Consider the following 15,770-nt stretch of genomic DNA (forward strand, 5'->3'; position numbering starts at 1 on the left):
TGAGAGTCAGGAACCCTGTAGTATCTGTCGGGCTTAACAGGAGCTGGAGCTAAGGAGTCAAGGGTCAGACTAGACTCCGAAAACACATCATCTACAATGTCTAACACAGGTGAAATGGCTAGAGGCCTGTGTTGAAGTAGTAAAAGGAAGTCCCTGAGCCTCTTTTTAGATTCTGAAAAATCTTGGCTCTCCCAGTGGAAATGCTCCCTTCATGGTGTGCAAGGTTTCCCCAAAGGAATAGTCCTCTGGAGGAGAAGCTGAAGGTATAGATTCTTCAGCATCAGAATCCTTATAGGGGGGAAAGAGAATATTCCTGATCAGAAGAGGAATCAGAAAAAATAGAAACCTGATCTTAAGATTAATAGTCTGTCTCTTGCCTAGGCCTCCTATCAGGAGGAGGATGGGAACCCCTGATCAAGGTAATCAAGTCTTCGGCCATTTTGAGCATCTATTTTTTGGGCATAGAGGCCTGACCATGTGGCTCTTGAGTTTGTTTCTTTGCTTTAGAAGGTGCTTTAGTCTTTGCCTTTGAAGCTGAAGTCGGTTTAATGTAAAGATGTTTAGGTCTGAATACACCCTCAGAAGCCGGTGCCTGCTCAGCGGCTCCGGACCCATCTGAGGGAATCGAAAACACAAGTCCAAGCAACTGTAGAGTCGACACACCAGTTGCCTGGACTTGTATTTTCAATTTTGAATAGTTTTTTGTGCCGTAAATTTTTCCCATCTGAGGGAATAGTGTCCGAGGCTCCAATACCATGAGTTTCCAGCGGCATAGCCGACTCCACGTGGGAGTCGGTAGCGGTCTGCGACTCTAAAGTAGCGGGCGTCCGGGGCTGCGAAAGCGCCTCACTGAGAACCGCCGACTGGCTTAGGAGAAGCTTCGTCGTCGGTTTTGGGCCTCGGTTGTTTCTCACTCTTCCCCTTCTTTGCGTTTTTTTGTGAACTCCGGTAGTCGGATCGCTATCCGACGACATTTCTGGATAATTAAACCGGCGTCCAGAATAGTTTAAAGCAAACTCATACCGACGCTTAATAGTGCGTTGGTTAAATCTAGCACAAAACCGACAACCAAAAACGTTGTGATCAGGGCCTAAGGCAAGGAATACAGTAAGAATGAAAGTCCTTAGGAGGTATTTGCTTTCCACAAGAAATACAATTATTTACTTTTTCTGACATCGGTCTGGAGCAAGAAAAAAGTTTCCCCAATGGGGTACTTAGCTTTATTGAAGATTTCAGATCTGTAACTCGAACACGAAAATCTCAGGAGTCGGCCGACTGGCACTTGCGAACTGCTTCTGCTTCTGGAACCGCATAGCAAGAAAGACTGAAGAAAATGGCGTCGGCTGCTTATTTTATACCCCTGACGACCTGACGTCAGGGAAGGGGCGACAGCAACCGACGCAGGACCAAAGACTTTGGAATTCAGGCCGACTGAGGGCAACCCGCCAGCAGGATTACCTAAATGTAATGACTGCAACAGTGAAACACGAAGAACATCATTTGTTCTTTAGGCACAGAGGCCTGACCATGAGTCTGGGCATCAGTTTTCTAGGCATGGTTCAAGTATTAGGCCTTGAAGAAGAAGATGGCACCGGTTTAATATGCAAGTCAGTAGGCCTGAATATACCCTCAGAAGCCTGTGCCTATACAGCGGCTCTGGACCCATCCAAGGTAGAGACCATCCACAGTTTAAGCATCTCGCGGCATACCAGACTCAGAATGGGTCTCAGTAGAGGCCTGCGAATCTGAAGTAGCGGGGTTATCAGAGGCTGCAAAAGCACCATACTGAGTACCGGCAAAATGGGCAGCCTGTCCCTGTCTTTATCTTTGCGTTTCTTCGGAATGTCAGTAGTCGGACGGCTTACCGAAGACATATCAGGATAATTGAACCGAGCACCAAAAAATTTAGAAGCGCAAATATACTGACGACGGATAGTTTGTGGTTTAAATAAGGCACAAAACCGACAGCGAGGTACGTCGTGGTCAGGGCCTAGACAAGGAAAACAGTATGAATGAAAACCTTTAGGAGGTATTTGCTTTCCACAAGAAATGCAATTATTTACTTTTATTGATATTGGTTTAGAACAAGAAAAAGTTTTCCCAACAGGGTACTTCGCTTTTAGTTGAAGACTTCGGTTCTGAAACTCGAAAATGAAAATTTCAGGAGTCTGCTGACCAGCACTTACGAACTGCTTCTGCTTCGGGCACTGCACGGCAAGAAAGACTGATGTAACGACGGCGGCTGCATGTTTTATACCCCTGAACACCTGACGTCACCAAAGAAGAAACAACAACTGTTAATCAGGCCGACTGAGGGCTACCTGCAAGCAGATAACCCAAATGTAATGACTGCAACAGTGAAACACGAAGAACATCGATAACACAAACTGACAGCTCTGTCTTTCCAAGTTCTAAAGTACTGCTGTCACTTCACCTATCTGCTAGTTAATCTCCTGATCCCACTCAAACAAAACCAAGACACTTTACTTCTCCACTTGGGGTTGGGGGATGGTGTAAGAGTGAAAGTGCTTACCTCACAAACACAAAGTACAGAGCTTGAATCACACATTTGAAAGGGAAACAGGGAAGGTTTAACATGACTCACAAAAGCAGCTAGCCTAGTATTGCCTATGAACTGTCCTCACTTACCTGCAGAGAGCATGGTTCTCGCCTGAAAAAAGTAGATTGAAGTAGAAATGCTTATTTTCATTTGTAACTGCTTCATTCAGTACAGAACTACTCTAATGCACACAAAATCAGTTATTTGAGGCTAAATTGGCATCAGCGAATCTCCAAACAAAGATGCAATACTCCCACCATCAAAAATGGGTACTCTCCACCCCTTGGTTGTGCCTTGCTATCCAAGGGGGGGTGGGGTGGGAAGGGTGGAGACCAGTACTGCCTTGGCAGAGTGTGTCACCAGTAAAAAATTTTTAAGGATTCTTTTTGGATCTTCAATAAGACCTTGGGAAGAGGAAGTGGAGGGAAGGCCTAGAAGAATCTCCTTTCTAAGGAAAGGGCACTGCGTCCATCTTCTATGATTTAGGACAGTAAGTCTTTATGCAACTCTGGACTATGTCTAGGAAGATCTCCCTGTTCAGCATCCATTCATGGGGATCTTCCTTTGATCTGCTTAGAAAACTGCAGGACCTGTATTAGTAACCTCATCTACTTCAGACTGATGTGTTCTGATTTTTGGTTTTAGGCCACTACCCCTGAACTCTCAAGTTGCCTGTCCATGCTCTCTACACATCATTTGATGTCTATGTGTATGGCTCCTGTAACGATGTCTGTGGTTTGAAGGGAAGAACCAGGTGAGCCTTATCTGTGATATCCACCACAGTATTTCCCTCTTCAGGCAGGGGAGGAAAGGAACTTGTGTGTACAGGGAATAAGAATGTTGGGACCAGGTGGATTTCAGGTACAACTGGATTTTCCTCATACGCAGTCTGGCAAACGGAACGACAGAGGGGGCTGCTGCCATGAATAACAGTACTCTGTGGAACTTCTTTGCAGTACAGGACTGAACAGAAATAAACTCCTAAGGATTTGCACTTTGTCTGGAGAAAGGAAGGCTGCATAAGCTTGGTGTTTAGTTTGCACCCCAAGAACACAAAGTCTTGGATTGGATTCACTGCAGAGTTTTTTTTAGCTTGCCTGTGAATCCCAGGCCAAGGGCCAGGTTGAAGCTGACATGCGTCAAGAGTATCTGTTGAGATCATGTCTGTATTAACAGGCCATCCAAGTAAAGGAATATCAGGATGAAGTCCTGCAGTAAGCTAAGCCTGAAACAAGGCATTCTGAAGACTTTAGGGGCTGTAGACAATTCAAAAAAAGCAGAGAACAAAGTGTGATGAGCCAGAAGAAATCATCAAGTCGGGAGAAAAGGAATGTGGAGACAAGCATCCTTTAGGTCCACAGACACCACGATGGCCAAAGGGAGAATGAAAGGGAGCAGAGTTTGCTGAGATAGCACCTTGAAAGACTGGACAAAGGGAAAGATGTTGAGGGTGGAAAGATCCATAATCAGTCACCAGTCTCCTCCTTTCCTTGGGAGGAGGATCAGCCTGGAAAAAAAAAACCTTTTCCCACATACTGAGGTGGCACTAGTTCTATTGTGCCTTGCACAAGCAAAGTTTGACCGAATGGACCGAGCAACTGTACCTGATATTGTGGGAGAAGGGGAACGCCAATGAATGCAGGCACTTCTTTCTAGGTAATTCTGTAATTCTGATTGGCTGAAAGAACATTTGTCTGAAGTGATAAGAAGCTTTTTTTTAGGGCTGAGCGAGCCTTCTGGATAAGGGGAGGGATGGACTCAGGGTTGGGAAGGGGAACAGAAGGCAGGGTAAGGAGGCCTCACAGATCTAGACTGTCTAGTTTGTTCTGGAATCCTTTTCCTAGATATTTTCTTGGTCTTATAAGAAAAGGCCTAAGATTCTCTGCAAGTGAAGGGAGTGGGTTTTGCAGAATAATTACGTCTGTGCCTTGATATCAAAGAATTTAAGATCCATCTACAATTCATCATAAGTTTATTTTGTTTCTGCAATTATTTGAAAAGACTGGCAACATCCGGCCTGAACACAAGACTTAAAGGAGAGTCATGGAGAGTTCTGTCTTACTCCTCTATGGGAGGGGCTGGGAAGGTAATCAAGCATTCCTCCTGATCACAGAACCTCTAGCAGCTGCCCTGGAGGAGGCACCTATGGCATCAAAGCTGCATTTAATGGTATGTCTAGCCACCTGTAAAGCTTCAGCCACCATTGATAAAGCCTGCTATTTACTAACAGGCTCCTCTGGGGAGGACAAAGTTATTTAAACAGCCAAAACAGAAACAGTCAATACCTGGTTACTGGAACCTGATAATTCAGATTTCTAAAGGTCAGATTGGAAGACAAAATGTTTTTCAAAGCCAGTGAAAGATACTCAAACTTTAATATAACATGTACAAAAACCAATACAAGCTCCAGTGCCTCGACCAAAAAGAGCTTGTACTAGTTTTTGTACATTTTATATTAAAGTTCAGGTCTCTTTCTCTAGTCTTGGTCGTTACTTAATACCTTTCTGCTTGAGTCATTTTGTGATACATACATTTTTCTTTCGTCTGTCCACTGCCCTGAAGTCTAACAGAGAGAAGAGCATTGTCAGCAGGTAGTAACTTAAAGAGTGTCTGCCTGTAGACATGGAGAAAACAGAAGGGAACTGCCACAGGATTTTTGTACAGAAATCTCAAGTCCTTAAGTACCTTGCAAACACCGTCACACCTTGAGGAGCAGGTGGATGGGAATCTGAAGATGAGGAAGTGGATGTAAAGGCATTAACAGGAGGTACAGGTGCAGAAGCAGGGGTGCCTTTTTTCCAAGAGATTATAGTACCTCTGCTGATCATCAGAAATCTGTTTAGATTTCCATTCAAAAAGCTTCATCATACTAAGGAAGTTATGTACTTACCATAACATTCCATCTGTGTTGTCTATCTTTGCTTATCCTTGACCTTTGGGACATAGTTCTGATCCTTAGAACCAGCTCGGCCATTATACAGCTCGTGCAAGACAAAAACTTTAGAGCCAAATCTCTACCCACAACAACCTCTCCAGATTACCTCACACATCGAGTTTGCAGCTACACAGGAAGACAGCCTCTTCAATTCCATATACATATTCTTCTATGTCTAAGGTCAAACCTGACCAGGACAAATGCCCGATCCTCCAAGGAGTATGCAGGAAGGGGAAGGAGGGATTGTAAAGGATAAATGAAGATCGACAACACAGATAGAATGCCATGGCAAGTGCATAACTTCTTAATCTGATGTTGTCAATCTTCATTTATCCTTGACCTCTGGGACATGGTCTCCAGCTCTACACATCTTGGGTGGCCTTATGGAAGGACATTCCTGAGAACCATAGAGTCAAAATATGTTCTTCCCTGGAGACCAGATCCAATTTGTAATGAGTGATAAAGGTATGTAAAGTAGACCAAGTTGCTGCTGGGCATATTTCATCCATGGAAGCCTTAGAATAGAAAACAGCAGACGTGGCTATTGCCCTACTAGAATGTGCTCTCACTGGCGCTGGTAATTGGAGATTCTTTTTATTGTACATGAAAGTAATACAGCCTGTTAACCACTTTGACAAAATGACTTTTGAAACACTTTCCAAGAGATGGATTGGAAAAGGAGACAAATAACCTTTCCGATTTTCTAAATTCTTTAGTTCTGTTGAGACAGAAGTGTAATGGTCTGTGGACATCCAGCAAATGTAAGCAATATTCACTTTTGTTGGAAAAATTTGGAAAGAAAACAGGTAAGGTAATGGTTTAATTAATATTAGCTTCTGAGACCACCTCAGAAAGAAAAGATGGGCTGGTTCTTAGTGAAACCCTATCCTTATGAAAAATCAAATATGAGGGTTTTGAAGATGGTGCTTGAATTTTGGAAAAGTTTCTGGAGGAGGTAATGGCCATCAGAAAAATGGTCTTTCATGAAAGAAACTAAGTGACAGGGGGAAGGACCAAAGACTGCAGAACCATAGTCCGATCTCAAGGAGCTAGAGTGTCTTTATACGGTGGTTTCAACTGCAAGGTTCTTTTCATGAACACTTTACACAATCTATGGGAAATTAGCGAATGGTCTTCAAGGCCATTGTGGAAATTGGAAATAGCAGCTAGTTGGACCTTAATAGTAGAAGCAGAGGCTCCTTGTTCAAAAACCATAGCCAAAAATTCCAATACCTTTTCAACTGGTGTGGAGAAGGTGTTAAAACCATTATTGTGCACCCAAATAGAAAATCTTTCCACTTGCCGTGGTAAAGTTTCCTGGTGGAAGGTCTATGGGAAGCCAAGAAAATTTTTTGCAGTGGAGAAGATACATTTCTCTGCCTGGCGACTAATGGAATTGGAAGAGCCAAGCTGTAAGCTTGAGGTTCTGAAGACTGGGGTACACCAGTCCCAGAGGATGAGACAGAAGACCTAGAACTGGGTCCAGAATCCATGGACACTGAATTAGATGAGGCCACAGAAAGAGGAACCAGACTTGTTGAGGCCAAAAGGGCGCAATGAGGATCACCTTGCTTCTCAACCTGCTACTGTTCTTTAGGAATCAGCGGGAAGGGAGGAAAGGCATAGAGTAGTCCTGAGGGCCAATCGTGAAGAAGAGCATCTCCCAGGGACTCCCCCTGAGGGGGGATAAGGGCAAAGTAGCTGCTGCACTTGTTGCCCAGGGGTGATCCAAACAAGTCACTGCAAAGCTGGCCCCAGTGACGGAAAATCTCCTTCACCACTCTAAGATTGAGAGACCACTCGCGAGGCAGGAGAATGCATGCATCAACTCAGTTTTGCCACTATCATGTTAAGCTCCCCGGGATGTATGTTACTATCAGAAAGCAATTGGAGGATATCGCCCATTGCCACATTCTAAGAGTTTCTTGACACAGGGGGTAAGACTTGGTTCTGCCCAGTTTGTTGATGTACCAGACTACTAGCATGTTGTCTGACTGAACTGTAATCATTCCTGGAGGGAGGACAGCTTGGAAAGCTTGCAACGCTAAGAACACTGCCCTTGCTTCCAGAACACTGATATGCAGATCAGCCTCTATCAGGGACCAAGTGCTTTGGACTGTTCTTCCCAGATAATGCCCCCTCCCCACTTCATCTGGGAGGCATCCATGGTCACTATGGCCTTAGGCGGAGGTGGAACAAAGGGATGGCCCAAGGGAATATTCCATCCACCAGTACAAGTCCTTCTTGCAATGACTGGTGATTAAAATTGGATGCATCACAGGATGGGTCAAGATGGACCACTGGGATGCCGAAAGCCACTATAGCAGTCTCATATGAAATCTTGCTAGCGGAACTAAGGTAATGGCTGCTGCCATGGACCCTAAAGCTTGAAGGACTAAGAGTGCAAGTATCCTGTGGTCAGAGGGAATAGCTTGTACTTGGGATCTTATCTTCTGTAGTCTGTGTACAGGAAGGGAAGCTGTAAAAAATGGTAGTATTTAGGCAGGCTCCTATGAACTGAGATTTAAGTTACCTGTAACACATTGCATTTAAGTTACCTGGCACTTGCTCACTAAGTCAGCACTAAAAAATTAAAAGCACTACACCCTCACAAACTCCCCTTGAGTACCTTGTTCCCCATTGGCCCTTTTTTTCAATTATAAAGGAATTCCCAATACTATTCTAGCATGTCCAAAGGTCAGTTGTCAATCTCCTCTCCAGTCCAGCTGGTGAATCTGGGAATCTTGAGGCAATGTTACAACTGCCTCATGTACACAAACAACCCTCTCCTCCTCCCAACAAATTCCAACACATGTGAGAGATGCAACCATATAGCCAAACTGGAGGCTAAGCTCTCTCAACTCAGTACTGGCGTAACCAGTCAGGAGGCGAAGGAAACCATACTCACTACAATTCCAGTCTCACATAGACCTACCACGACAGCAAACCAAACACAAACACACAAAAACATACTCGGAGGCTCTAAATAAAAATCTGCCTAAGCAGCAGAGACCTCCAAAGCAGACACCCAGGCAACCGCTACCCCAAAACAAAACACGTGCAACACATAGCTCACAAAGCCAGTGTGCCGAACAGTCACAGCCCTTAAGGCTAAACAACACACCTGATACACTTTTAATAGGTGACTATCGTCAGGCACACTGACGTCCCGCTCACCAGGCTGAACAAGGATAAGGTCACGGTGAGCTGCCTGTCGGGCGCTAGGATCCGGCACATAACACACGCACTCAGGTCACTCCAAGGCAAGTACAAATAAGACTCAGTCATTGTCCATGCTGGTGTGAATGACCCGAGACGTACCTCCCTGGACTACATGAAAAGAGACATAGAGGAGCTCTCTGAGCATGTAACCCAGGCTGGTATGACCCTGACCTTGAGTAGCATCTTACCCTCACCAAGAATGATGCCACAATATGAAGACATGATGACCAATTTCAACAACTGGCTTAAGTATTGGTGTCATTCAAAGGGGATCCAATGCCTGTCAGCCTGGGGATGACATGCTAGACAAGCCACGATGCTTCGCTAGGGACGGCTTGCACCTGTCACCCCTGGGCTTTCGGATATTGGCAAAGGCTCTTGCTACCCCCATAGTGCCTTTTTTAGGCAAGGCTCAAAAGACAAACCCACCTCCATAGGTATCACAAGGGATAAGAAACTAAGAGTAATGCTACTCAACGCCAGAAGTCTAAACCTCAAGATGCACGCACTCGAAACTCTCCTTAGCATGGAGAACATAGATATCTGTGCAGCAACAGAAACCTGGTTCATGGCTCCCGAGAGCACCCCAGCACTACCAGGTTATACCTCATACCATGCTTTTCGGCCCCAAAACTTGGACCGAACCACAAAAGGAGGGGGGGGTATCAATATTCGTCAAAGATACCCACACCTCCAGGTTGGTGGCACAGCACGAAGCATCAGAGACTAACCATGTGCAACTAACAGTGGATAAAACTGCCTTCCAGTTTATAGCCTGCTACAGACCACCCTCCCAAACCCAGGAACCCCACTCGGCCTTCCTGAGAACATTGGAAAATATGAAGGTCTCTCCAAACACCATTATATTGGGCGACTTCAACTACCCAAACAGACTGGGAGCATTACTCTAGCTCCAACACCCTAGCCCAAAGGTTCCTAGAATTTATAAACTCAAATGCTATGGAACAACTTGTTACCACTCCCACAAGAGGGGAAAACATCCTGGACTTGATCATCACCAACATGGGGACTCTATGCTCCAGACCAGAAGTGCATCCCTCACTGGTAAGATCAGACCATAAACTAATCTCACTGGATATTCACATCCCGACCCCAACCCCTGCCCAGAAAACCACAGTGAAAAACTTCTCTAAAGCAAATTTCACACTCCTCAAAACTGAGGTGGAATCCTTCAAAGCCCCCGGGCCTGTGGAAAATACGGCCCAGACCGCAGAATCCTTTATAAACGCATTCTATGAACACCTTCAGGAATGCATGATTCATGCAATCCCAAATAACACCAAGACCCAATCCTCCAAAGGCAGACGTCCTGTCTGGTGAACCCCAGCCACAAAAACTATACAATAGAAGGAGGAAGCTACTACATGATAGAGCAAAATCCCAAAAAGGGAAGGCATCTCTGATCAGTATTAGCAAAAAACTACGGGCACTCATAAAATCGTCTAAGGCCAGCTTCAAGAGAAAAATTGCACAGGACACTAAGGATAATCACAAGGCTTTCTTTAGTTATGTTATGAACCTGGGTGGGAATTCCCAGATATGCTCAGAATTAGTCCAAAATGACAAAAAATACACCGAACCCACAGACATAGCCAACATCCTAGCTGAAAGGTTCAGCGCAAACCCCCCCCCCCCCACCAAAAGGGCAAATATCTATCCCAGCAGAGTGCTGCCCCCTTGACATCTGAGATTCTCAGGTAAGAGCCGCCCTCTCCAAAGCAAAAAACACAGCATCAATGGGACCAGACGGTGTTCCGGGCTGCGTCCTACATGAATTCCAAGAAGAGCTAAACCCAAACATAAAACTATGTTCAATCTCAGCCTTACTACAGGATATGTACCCAAAGAGTGGCGTACAGCAACAGTGGTCCCTCTCCACAAAGGTGGTGCCTCAACGGATCCTGGAAACTATCGCCCCATAAGCCTGACTAGCTTGGTCTGCAAAGCTATGGAAAAGATCATCATGGACCTCATAAATAAAGATATTGGGGACCTACAGACATTGGATCCTACCAAGTTTGCCTTTGTTAAGGGCAGATCCTGCCTCTTAAACCTGGTCGATTTCTTTGAAACAGTCACCAAGGCCATTGACAAGGGGAAGGTGGTCCACACAGCCTACCTGGACCTCGCAAAAGCCTTCGATACAATACCCCAATCGGGCATTATAGATAAGCTCACCAGCTTAAATATAAACCCCTATGTCACTAGATGGGTTACAAACTGGCTCAAGGACAGAACCCACATGGTTGGAATTGCTGGAGCCATGTCAGACTCCAAACCAGTTACAAGTGGCGTCCCACAAGGCTCAGTCCTGGGACCTCCCTTGTTCGGTATATATTTCTCGGAGGTACAGGAAAACACGGAAGGACTGTGGCTGACCAAGTTCGCAGATGACTGCAAACTGGGCGCCATAATCGACTCTCCAGCCGACACAAGCATCCTCCAAAAGGGCCTCATAGAAACAGACAACTGGTGCCAGAGCCATGGCCTCAAGCTAAACACCAAAAAGTGTATAGACATCCCCTTTGACAAAAACAAAGTGCCCACAAATTACCACATAGGTGGTAATCCATTAAGTACAGAAGAAGTAATTAGGGACCTGGGGACCCAACTTGATAGCAATCTCTCATTTGACAACCACGTGGCCAAAATGGTTAGAAAAACATTTTATAAAGCCCACCCAATCATGAAGGGATTCACATCTAGATTGGGGAGGTCATCGTGCCTCTTTACTCATCCCTCATCAGGCCCATAATTGAGTACAATGCCCCTTTTGGGATGTACCTTACCAGACACCTGCAGCAACTGGAAAGACCCCAAAAGTACCTCACCAAGAGGATCAAAGGACTCAAACACATGCCATATGCTGCCTGGTTAAAGAAACTCCAGCTCTACTCAGTGGCATACCGCCTGCTCAGAGGCAATCTGTACCTGACGTATAAAGCCATGTCCAACCCGGAATTAATGGACATGGTTGCACCTTAGAAAATCCAAATCCCGTTGAGCTACGCGCTCGAGAAACCTGAACCTAAGCACTGAAATAAATAGGACATGCTGGAGGGACAGATTCATAACCCAGAGGCTCCCTTCACTCTGGAATAAAATCCCAGTCCAGGTTAGGCAGAGTCCCTCATTGACTCTCTTCAGGAGAAATCTTGATGAGTGGATGGGAGATCGTAGGTTTACCCCGGGTATCACTTCTGTGTCACTGTTAAACAGAGGCACAGTATACTAACCTCGAAAAAGGGCATAGCAAAATTAATTTAAAATGGGTGGCAAAAGCCAAACACACTCTGGCTAGGCTTATAAATGCCCTAGGGCAGATAGCCTAGTATGAACCTATGAACTCTAAATGCAGAGTCAGATTTAGTTGAAATTTTGATTGATGGAGGGGCGATGAGCCAGTAGTCCACATAGGGAAACGCCCAGTATCCGTGCAGTCTCACGTGAGCTGTCACTCCTGCCAAACAACTGGTGACCACCCCGGGAGCTGTCACCAAAGTGCAACACTCTGAAATGAAAATGACTGGCTCCTAGCTGAAAGTGGAGGAACACTTGTACATTTTTATGTGGTAATACATGTCCTGAAGATCTACAGAGCACATCTAAACAGTCTTCCTCTAAAGCAGGGTAGGATAGACAGTACCATGACCATCCAAAACTTGCTCAGAAGGCTGAGATCTAAAATTGGTCTCAAGTCCACTGTTTTTTTTAGTCACCAAAAAGAACCATGAGTAAAATCCGGATCCTATCTGTATAAAACCACTGAAGGTGTCACCAATCTAAGCGGATCCACCGCAAATACAACGAAAGACCAGCTCACAAGTGTTCAGCTCTCCAAAAATATCCAGGCCCATAAACGTTCCAAAAAACTTTATTAAACAAGAAACCCAAATTGAATGAGATAAAAACGTCCTGGTTTTGGTCCGGATCCTATCTGGTCTGGTGGGATTTCTTGGATGACTCTTTCTAGCAGCTTTTGAATTTTCAGAGCTGCTTGATCCCTCTGATTGAGTGGAATATCGGGAGTGTTCTACTTGAGTTCATATTAAGAATAAATGGAATGTGGTAACCCCTGGCAATGATCCCTTGCACACAAGTATCTGTTATTTGCCACTGGGCTCTCGTGTGCAAAGAGATCCTTCCCCTGACTTCTTCCAGAGGTAAGCAATCAAACCCCCTTTCAGCAGCGGTGGTACAGTTTCACATAGAAAATCTCTGAAACCCTGATTTTGCGGGCCACTTCGGCCAAGGGGTCGGAGTCTTCCACTGGAGCTCCCTCCTCTGCTCAGAGGGGACCCTTTGCCATGTGTGTCCTAAAAAGGCTGTTGGGATTTTTTGAACCACATTGCACCGCTCTTCTAGTTTCTAGATTAGGACAATAGGGAAGCAGAAAAATGCATGTCCACTGCAGATAGGGTCTCTCCATCTCTTTTGTTACTGGCTAATGTTTCTTTGACTTTGGGGGTGAACAAGGAATATGTGTCAAATGGAGCACTGACTAAAGAAGACTTAAATGGCTCCGCAAACCCACAAAAGCGCATCCAGGTGTTTCCTTATGGCATCACTGTAACCCGCTGACCTAGTCATCCCTTCGTCTGCATGAGCGATGAGCCTCATGGACGAGTTGGAAATTAACTCCAGTATAGGCAGCTGGGAGGCCACTTATCTTGGACCTCCTCAGACACAGCTCCTGCAAAGGTATCTGATAAAGAACAGTTGTGTAAAATCTTACTAGAACCATACATGTCCTCCTCTTCCATGCTGCAGTATTCATAAGCTTTGGGTTAGCCTCCGCCTAGTGATCCAAATGTCACTGGAAGGTGCATGGGACATCTGATGCTGGCCATAGAGTGCGTCGATCATAAAGTGACGTCTACACATACCTTCCTTAGAAATGAATGCCCCAGCTGGACCCCAGTCACAGGATAGCTGCACAAGTCCTGAATCATCCAGCAAAGCTTCTTTTTTTTTCTTTTCCAGGGGGCAGGAGGGTGGGATAGAATACTGCAACATGGAAGAGGAGGACTATGGGTACAGTTAGATTTTACACAACTATTCTATGTCTTTCTATTCTCATGTTGCAGTATTCATAACCTTTGGGTGAGTGCCACAGCTCAAAGGAAGAGGATGGTGGCTTGGAACCATTTTCCAAAAATCCATGCAGGATTGCCCTAGCAAAACCTGCTCTAGATATGGAGATGCGGTCCAGTCTGTAGTGTTTGGTGAAGGTATGAAGAGATGTCCAGGTAGCTGCTTCTACAACAGAAGCAGTGTCCAGTCCCTTGAAAAATGCTCCAGAGGAGGCCATGGCCCTTGTGGAATGGGCTATTAGAGTCCAGGTGTTTGCCATGGTAGGTATAACAAAAGGAGATGGCTTTGAAAATCCAGGTAGAAACAGTCTGTCTTGTCACAGCTTTTCCCACAACCCTGGGGTGAAAGGAGACAAACAGTTGCTGTGATCTCCTAAGGGATTTGGTCTTGTCTAGGTAGAATCTTAGTTGTCTGTGAACATCAAAGGTATGCAGGACTCTGTCATTCTGGGGTTGTGGAAAAAAGGAGGCGAGGTGGATACATTGGTTCAGGGACAACTCAGTGACCATTTCAGGCATACAGGATGGGTTAGTCTATAGGGTCACCCTATCCTTGTTGAAGATTTAAAAAGGTGGTGTGACCATGACGGCGTGGAGCTCTGACACTGGCTGATGTCAGGGACACCAAAAGCACACTTTTCCAAGTGCAGTACTTCACAGAGCCTGTAGCTGCTGGCTCAAATGGGGCAACTGTGAGCTTCTGTAACAAGTACTTCAGAAACCAGGGCAGTGGAACTGGACTCCTGGGGGCTCGGAGATGTAGAACTCCTTTCAGGAATAACTTCACTTGAAGTCTAGAAACAAGTGGAGGGTCAAGAGGCAGATGAGCAACAGTAGCAGCACGGTGGGCCTTAACAGAGGAATATGCCAACCCTGCCTGCAACAATTCAAACAAATAAGACAGCATCAAGGGGACCTCTCTTTGAAATGGGTATAGCTGTCCTTTTATACACCAAATGGAGAACCTTTTCCATTTAGACAGAAAGCATCTCCTAGTACTGAGTTTCATGGCCTCCTGCAGGACATTTACCATGTCATCAGAGTAAAGGTGTCTGAAAGGGATCAAAACTCTATCACCCACAGGGTTAGGCTCAGATTCCAAGTGGGGATGGAGTAGGGATCCCTTGTCCTGTGCGAGTAGGTCCACTCTGTGAGGTAACTTGTGATGATTGTCACTGGCTAAATGTAGGAGGGGGAACCAGTGCTGTTTTGGCCAAAAGGGAGTCACCAACAAGATTTTTGCTGTGTCCTGCTGAATTTTCTTTAGGACTTTTTATAAAAGTGGGAAGGGGGGGGGGGGAGCATGTGTACAGAAAAGTACAGTTGTGTACACTTACCATAAATGTAGATGTTCGAGTGTATTCACTGTTGCAGTCATCACATCTGGGTTATCTGCCTGATTATCAAAGTCTTGGGTCCTGCGTCGGTTGCTGTCTCATCTTCCATGACGTCAGGCAGTCAGGGGTATAAAAAGCATGCAGCCGACGCCATTACATCAGTTTTTCTTGCTCCAGATGTCAGGTGCCCCCCCTAATGGGAAGCAATGTATATATATAGATATATATATATATATATATATATATATATATATATATATGTGTGTGTGTACACATACATACACCTCCAACAAAAAATCAGCAAATACACCAAAATTTTTTAAGCATAGCAGAGGAGCGTAGAGGTATAGCCAAAAGAAGTCAAGGTAACCAGGACTGCAACAGTGAATACACTCGAACATCTACATTTATGGTAAGTGTACACAACTGTACTATGTTCTTCGTGTTTCACTGTTGCAGTCATCACATTTGGGTAGATTCCCAAAGCGAAGGATGGGAGGAGGAATTTAGATAGCATTAGGACTAGCCATAAGGCCCTGCAAGACTGCAGTGGCAAAGCTAACTCTGGATTTAGAGAAAATTGGCAAATGGTAATGCTTGGT

Source organism: Protopterus annectens, chromosome 1.part0 (assembly GCF_019279795.1).
Source record: "Protopterus annectens isolate FY-2018-M chromosome 1.part0, PAN1.0, whole genome shotgun sequence".
NCBI lineage: Eukaryota > Metazoa > Chordata > Ceratodontiformes > Protopteridae > Protopterus > Protopterus annectens.